This window comes from Phlebotomus argentipes, unplaced genomic scaffold (assembly GCF_947086385.1).
Source record: "Phlebotomus argentipes unplaced genomic scaffold, Phlebotomus argentipes genome assembly scaffold_18, whole genome shotgun sequence".
Taxonomy (NCBI): Eukaryota; Metazoa; Arthropoda; class Insecta; order Diptera; family Psychodidae; genus Phlebotomus; species Phlebotomus argentipes.
In genome coordinates, this window is record NW_026776177.1 from 8,269,157 (window position 1) to 8,277,482 (window position 8,326).

Genomic DNA, 8,326 nt, shown 5'->3' on the forward strand with positions numbered 1-8,326 from the left:
TTTGTAATACACTTTTATCGTGCCACGGAGACTGACTTTGGTGATTCGTGTGGGCTTTTCGAGCAATTTCAACGAGCCTTTAGCATTCAAATTGCGCTCACAAACTGAAATCCATTGAAGAGATGAAAGAGTTTCTCAAAAACGAATTTAGATAGAGAGACTATTTCTTGAGACATTTTAATGTATGCCCTCAATCACATTATCTTAAGCTCTTTGGGAAGACAGATTCTGGAAATTGCTCGAAATGTTGTGTGCATAAATTAGAGAAACTTAATTCCCAATTCCTCTGTGGCATTCGAGAAAATGGACTGTGCGCGATCAAATTCACTCTTCCACTGTACACAGTTTGATATGCAGTGAAGCGCAATGGCAGAGCCGAATCGTGCCATTTGGAGGCTCTCTCGTGGCAAGATCTCATCTCCCCACGTCATTTTGAGACAATGCATAGTGAAGATGCCGTGGCGTCAATTTCCAAAGCATATAAGTTTCCAATTGCACTGCAATTCGCCTGTTCAAGAAGACAATAGACATCCAATAAAAGTGGCGCTATTAGTTGGATCTCTCTCTCTGTATTGCCTTCTTTTTTCACTCCCCATCGCAAGTCAATATTTCAACATTCGCGAGACAACAAAGTTGAAAACCTTGACTTCTAGTTATGGAAAATGCTCATTTGCGCTCTTTGTATGTCTTTTTGTCTGTTGCAATAATTTACAGCATGTAGCAGCGTCAATCTCTTCATGCTTCCCCGCTCAAATTCACTGGGCGATGGAGTGTGTATGTGCATATTAAGTAAGAACTTGCAACATACCACACATTGGGAAAATTTTGCAATTTTTCATTAAAATTCCTCCTCGACTTTGTCATTAGAGTGCACATGCTTGGGTGGGAAGAGGATCACAAACAGCACAAGTCTTCCGTGTGCAAAAAAAAGATTCTTCGATGCAGTTTGCCGAAAATGGGTTCACAAGTTTCATTAGTAATCCGTTCGCTCATTAAGCACTTAGTGATCGTGTGTTTTGGACCATATTAAAACCGCTAACTAGCCTACAACTTTGTACAACACTCAATGTTCGCTAAACGTGCACATTCTCTGGGTTAGCCTTTTCTTAATCCACTTAAACTCCCCTCGTTTGCCCTCGTGGACCAAAAATGTTGATGAGACGCGGGGTGAGTGTTTGACCTTTGATGCTGACCCTTGACTCACTTCCAAAGTAGGTGCACGACACTTTTTTCTCGCCACCCTCACTTTCACTCTGGCATTTTGTCTGGTGGATCAACCCACTTTCTTCACCCGCTTGGGAAATTAATGGGAGAGATTCACCCACTTGTGCGCCCACTTCCTTTTACCACCAATTCTCTCTCACTCTTCGGCGTAATTATGAGGAATCGTGCGCGAAGAATCACCAACCCTGACCTTAGATGTTTGAATTTCATTAAAAAGCACACTCTCATTTGCCTTCCCTCCGCGCGCACACGAAAGACGCCGCGCGGCAAAGAGCTGGAAGGTAAGAATGATGATTAAAAATAACACCGGAGAACGCGTCTCATTTTCTTCTTCTTGTGGTTTTCCGCGCGCGAGACCGTTTTTCTGGCCGAGACCCCCAATTGTTGTGCGAATGTGTGTGGAAAGTCTGAATGAAAAATATTGTGTGGACAAAAAGTATGAATCACTCAATAGACCAGTAGTGAGGCTAATTTGATAATATTATAATTAAAGGGTCCATTAGCGATAATTATACGATTTTAAGGCGAATACATAATTGAGGAGATGATTTCTTAATTATATGTTTCATCTCTTTTTTGCCCCACGATTCCCAAGCTCTGCTGGCCTTTTTCACCAACGGATAATTGATTTGAAATCCAAACCACTATTTGAGGCCCCAAAGTGTACGATTTTGGAGGAATTTTCTCACCTCTCTTTCTTCGTCCTCGCCTTGGCAAATTAACCAAAGTGCTGCTATAATTAGAGTTTTTTCCCGGAGGAAGTGCTAATATCTGGGTTTTAGGCAAATCATTAGCACACTTGTTTGCAATTTCGAATATATTGTCAATATGAGACCGCTCAGCATCAGTCAACATTACAATTGACGAGTTCTAGGGAATTCTGCAGCCACATGTTTCCCAAAACAGGCTCTATTTGTGTGATTTTCGTCCAAAATTCCTTCTGAGAATTGCCAGAGTCTCAATAAATCGCACATCTGTTTCAAATTTGAGTCAGACTCCTTGCAATTTTCCCTCAATTCCACATGCCACTCAAGAGAGCGACCATGAAGAGGCCCTCCGGCGTGCCCGGAATTTTGAGAAACTTGCCTACTTCCTCCGAGATGCTGGCCAAAGACACCTTCCTCTCGATGGCTATCGGCAGGAGCAGCTGCTCCCCATGTTTGTCGCCTCGGTGCTCCCATGTTACAAGTGGAGCAATTACACTTTTATTGGTATGATGATGAGGCAACCGCCATGCGCAGAGTGAAGGCTATACGCAATGTGCTGTCGCCCATTCTTGCGCCAATGGAGCCCCCCTGGGGTGCATACAAGAGCGAGAGAGACGGAGGACAAATTGCGGTTCAACGAAGGTGGCTCGCTTTTTTGCGTGCGCTCAAGAAGGCGCCCACTCGCCCCATGGGCTCCTATGGAAACAAACACATACACACCAAAAACTGGGTTCCATGTGGGGTTTCGCGTCTTGGCGAGAATGAGAGTGAGAGAGAGAGAGACACCACGGTCATTTGATATGTTAAACATGCACGGTGGAAAAAAGGCAATCAAATTGCGCTCTCGGATAGAAAACAGCGCTGACACTTAATTGAAATATAATGCATGACGACAAGTGGGGCGCCCGAGGGGCGGAAGGGCTAATCTGTGGATCACACCCGTTCTTAACTACTAAGGAACAGCCTGAATCCTCTCCGTCATTGGCGTGGATCTCAAGACGTCTCTGGGTTCGAATCTCTCCTCGGTAAAGCGAAGAAAAACCATTTTTAAGTGTTCCTGTTTCATTTTTACACCATATCTTTGGAGGCTTGTCTACGCCTATGACCACCTATTTACCTGTCAGGGTTTTCGTGTGAATTTCCCGCCACATGAGTTATGAGTTTCGCCGAAACGAGAGCGCCGGATCCCATGGAACATATGCTAATTGATAAATCCCTAAATTTGGAAATTTACGAACCATAAAAAAAAGCGATGTAGAACCTTGAATTAGAGTGAAGAGCTGTGAATGGAATGAGAAGCCGTCCTAATGAGTGGTCTAGTAGCGAATTAAGAGGCAGATGGGTGAATTTATTAAGTCACGAGAGTTGATTTAGAGCTATTTGGGGTGCTCATGCCATCATTCTGACGGTTGGCACTACAGGATCTTGATCTTCAATGTCATTGTTCTAATGCTCGGCATTTCTTTTGTTGCAGATCTGCGCACAGAACAGCAGCGAAGATCTGCAGTGAATGTAAGTACAAGACTTTTGATCATCTGAATTCGAACTTAATAATACAGATGCGGCCGGCATGAAGCCCTGCGGCTGACTCCTTCCGCTAGACTCTTGGCATTACTCATCCCAAGCACTGATGGCGGTGTGTGTGCATCTCCCGACTCTCGGCATGTTTTTGCTCCCATAAGAAGCCCAGAAAGCTAAAAGCGTACAAAACGTCGGAGAATAATTAATGGGGATTAAGTATTCAGCGGTCATTCCTTTTGTCTACCTCCGCATGTAATCAATGGCAGAAGCCACTGCACAGTGCTCTTCTCTCGGCGCTAAAGCGTGTTTCACCTGCCAAGTCCAAAAATAAATCCATTAGGCCTGTGGAATCTCGACTTGTCTCTCGCCCATCTCAAGCTGAGACGCCAATGTTGAGAATCCCTGCCAAGACGCTCTTCTGGGCCTTTTTTTCCTCTCGCATCAGCTCCAGCATGTGCGAGAGAGAGAGAGGGAGCGCGTTTTGGGGCCGCGGCGGGTGAAGAACCTCTACGGGATGAGTGGGGCGTCGGTATGGGTGCATGAAGAAGTCCACACCGTGTGTGGATCGTGTTCTAGGACATAAATTGAGAGAATGGACCCGCGGAGTCACAGTGTGTGATGGGCGAGAGAGGGAAAAAAGGACAAAGAGGTCTTATGGCAAATTAGCTTGACTGCATCATGAATTGTATGATGAAGTTGTTGCGATGGCAAGAAAGACACCGTGTGGAGCTCACGAGACTCCCCAGAGTTAGATGAAGAATGTTGCTGGCGCGAGGGCCTATGTGTTGGTGGGGCCCCATGGGCGTGTGTGTGCGAACGCGTATCGGCTCGCCACAGCGAACGAACCCAGCCCGAGACACGATGACCAAGAGAGCTGCAGTACATTTCTTTCTGCTTTTGTGCACACAAGCACTCTCGCTTGTCGCTCCGGAGCGATCCGCCAGCCTCAGAGTGGCTCCGGACTGTGTGGGGCTCAGAGTGCCGCGCAACCTGTGCGCCTTATCAGCGTCACCCGAGTGACGGGACGAGATAAGGCGCCCATCCGCGCCCGAAACAGTGTGACGCGCAGGTGTTGAGTGTATTGACTCTCCTTCTCTACGCCCCAAGTGATGAAAAACTACCTTTGTAGACAATCGCAGAGCGGCGGCACATAAGGTGGATTTTGTACCAGTGTCCTGAGTAATTGCGCCGCGATACACTAAGCAAAGTAGGTAGCATTGTAGCATATATTGTCTAGTTTTGGCCGGGAGGAAATTGCCCAAATACAGCCCAAAGTTGGAGGCACGAGAAATCGGACCCCCGTTGAATATTTAATACCACACTCCATCCGGAAAGTGAAATGTTGTGCGATGGAAAAAAAAATTCTGAAGAGCTTACGTCATCATTTCGGTTTCTTTCCAAACTCAAAGGAGGAGAGAGACACCATGCAATGGAGTTGGGCGTCTTTTCACTATTTGTAACAAATACATGCCCAGAGCCATGAATCATGAATTCCTCCGACAATGTGAAGAATTAATAAGTAAACATCACAGCGGCGCGCGAAAGCCGAAGTGGAACCCCTATCCGCAGCTCGGCCGCACTTACTCCATTTTGGGAGGAAATATTCAAAATTCATATCACAATTTAACACAATAGACACAACAGTGATATCGACACGGGCGGAGAGATGCCAACACGGGCTCTGAAACATGAGATAGTCCATCGGCAACACGATGGATTCGTGCATGGCTTGTAGTGAGAGGGAATTTATGGGATGGTTGAAGGCAGAGAAGAAGTGTATATACCTTCTGGGAAGTGAAAAAAAGTCGATAAAATATCGCCTTTTGCCCTCCTTCCCCGGCCTGTGAGTTCCTCAAGCCCAGAGTCATTTGGCTGAAGATGCCAAAAAGTGACTTGAAAGAGTTGAAGGACGCCCAAAGAGTCATTTCTCTCTGCCTCTCATTTCACATGGTGCAAAAGTCAGCAGATATTGGGGTTGTTGCACAAGTAACGATAATCAATTTGCAATCAATATCTCTGAAAAGTCTTTAAAATTCTTTTAGGAATTAAGGAAGAATTCAAAAAAAATTCTTTAACTCTGCAAGAGATAAATAATTCCCATTTTGAGTTTTATAAGAATATCAAAAGAAATCCATGTACAAAATCTGAAAAAAAAAAATTTTATGATGTTAGTAATTTATTTCAGTCATGATGGAAAAGAGTTTCTCAAGTCAATGTTCAAAAAGGGGTTTTGAAAAGAACATTTTAAAAAGAAATAATTGCTTGAAAGATCACAAATCACAAAGGATTATCCTCAAGTTGAATATGAAATATTAGAAAATGCATGTAAATGCCAGAGAATATTCTCGAAATAGTGTCAGAACTTTTGCACCCACCGCGCATGTATCTCATTCCCCAAGAGTCAAAAGTTTACTGACAAAAAGAAACGCAGAAATGCGAAAACACCACTTGAGTGTAGAGAGATAATTTTACACAATTAATGGACGCTGTAATCTAAATTTCTTTCACTTGAATTTTCTTCGTCACTCGACAAAGTTGTGGAGCCCCGAAAATCGATGGGGCACGAACTGTTTGGGAGACTTTGGTCTTTTCACGGCGGACTGAAAATTTATGGAATGCCTTGTGAGTATAGATTGGAGATAAAAGTGTATAACTTTTTTTCCTGTGTGGCTAAAATAAGAGTAGCAAGGCAGAGAGAAACACTCAAGATTTCAGTAGGAGATTCTTCAGAACTCATTTAATGAAAAATCCTGTATCGATTCCTTCGGCCGCGACCCGAAAAAAAGACTCATCCAAATAGTCGTGATTACCTTTTTTTCCATGGCATTCTGACTTACTGGTCTTAAAGTGAAACACCTTAAACCAAAAGCTGATTACGCATCTAAATTGGTGGATTATGTTTCTGTCTTTTTTCTCTTCTGGCTCATGGTTTCTGCTTAAGTTTCAGCCTCTTGAGAGACACGATTGCGCAATTATTCCATTAGTGCAGGTGCCCGGTTTTTGCCCACTATTATGAAAAACTCCTCTCTCTCGCGCGGCTCCAAGACATTTTCTACGCGTAATAAATCAAGCCTCGCCCCACCAGAATTTACTGTGGGAATTTTTTGTGCCCTCCGCCAATGATCCACATTCAATATATAAGATTCACACATCACAAAAATGCTGGGGCACCGAAACGATGAAATCAATTCGCCGGGCGACCATATAATTTTTTAATTCGCTGCCTTTTCTCCTCTCAATTAATTGATTTTCTTGGTTGTGGCGCCTCAAATTAGTCGTTAATTTATTTATTTCCAATTTACGATGCCCGAATAATTAATTAATCAAGTGTGTCACACAGTTCAATAGAGTTTTCAGAGAGTCAATTCTTTTGTGACGCGCGCGAGAGGAAGCTTTTCAATCTCTTAATGATTTAATTCGGTGCTCGCTCCTTTGTCAAAACTACACATTATTTTACGATACATAAATTTGATTAATGATCACCATTGATGAGCCATAATTAGGAGTTTCGGTGATGGGCAGCCTTTGATTGTGGAGAGATTCCCGGGAAAGGTGGCAGAGAGGGCTAATCATGGTGGATTTTTATATCACGCCATCGGGTCGAATTTCCCTTTTCCATGCGGTTTTCACTGTGAAATTCGAAATCTGCGGTTTTGCTATGGATTCACTGGCAAAAGCGCGGAAACATGCCAATAGTGCATCATTACACGAGACATTTTTGTAGCGACAGCAGAAGTTGGTTTTTTCAACTAATTGGAATTACTTACCAAAAACCGCATGGGGTTTTTCTATTGCCAGGGAATGGGATTATTCACATGATTACCCCCTTTGGCAGCGAAGCAAATAAGATCCCATGTGAAACGACAATGAAACATGAGTGGTGTAGAACAACTCCTTCATCCGTGGCATGGGTCAATGCTTGTTTTTTTCCCCTTTCGATCTTGGATATCGTGGAAGAAAAATTATGATGTATTCAAGCTCATTTATAACCTTGGACGTGTTTGAATTCTATTTTAAAAGCAAATGAGGAATTTCTTGTGGCTCTGCGGCAAAGGCATCGACTTTGCGCTGAGGAATCGGCGTGTGTGTGTGAAAGTATCCCAGTAGAAATTGCCCTTGATAATTGGATTTTCCTCACTCTTACCTCAGGTCGGTTTTGTCTGGGCTGAGCGACAATGGAAGGATCTCCTTTAGTCCGTCTGAGCCCTGTCAGGTTTTTTTTGTGCGTGTATCGTGTGTCCTCTCGAGGGTATATAGAGAGCTAACAATCGTTTCACCTTGCAGCAGTTTATTGCAATTTGACACATTACCTGGTGTGTATTGTATTTATTGGATTGGGTAGCTGAAAATGCGATTGAAGAGGCGACACGTTGAAAACATGGGGCGAGATGAGGCAAAAACGGCCCCTGTTGCATGGCTCCGGTGTCTGCATTTTTGGTGGTTTCTTTTTGGCTTCACCGAGCCTCGGGAGATTGAGGATGATGGCATGAAGTGAGGGAATGTGAGTGGAAGATGGAGGCAGAGAAACGGCGCAAGAGAGAGACTCTTGTGAGTAGAGGAGGATTCCGTCTTTTCTTCCCCCGGCGCGATCATCGTACAACAATTGATTCCAACATTCAATTCATGGTGTTTTCTTGCGGCTCACAATAAACAATAAAATATATTGAGAGCCACACGTGAAGGAAGCCCCGAGCCCGCGTGTTTTTTTGTACCTCATTTTCAGTGATATTATTACACAATGTTACTTGGGGAGGACAAAGGCCCGATGAATTTGTCCTCTGCATGAATCAGAGACATTCATCAATTGGGGAAGAGATCGCGCGCGCAGCCACACATTTGTGGCCATTGAATTGCCAGCCAGGAAGAAAATCTCT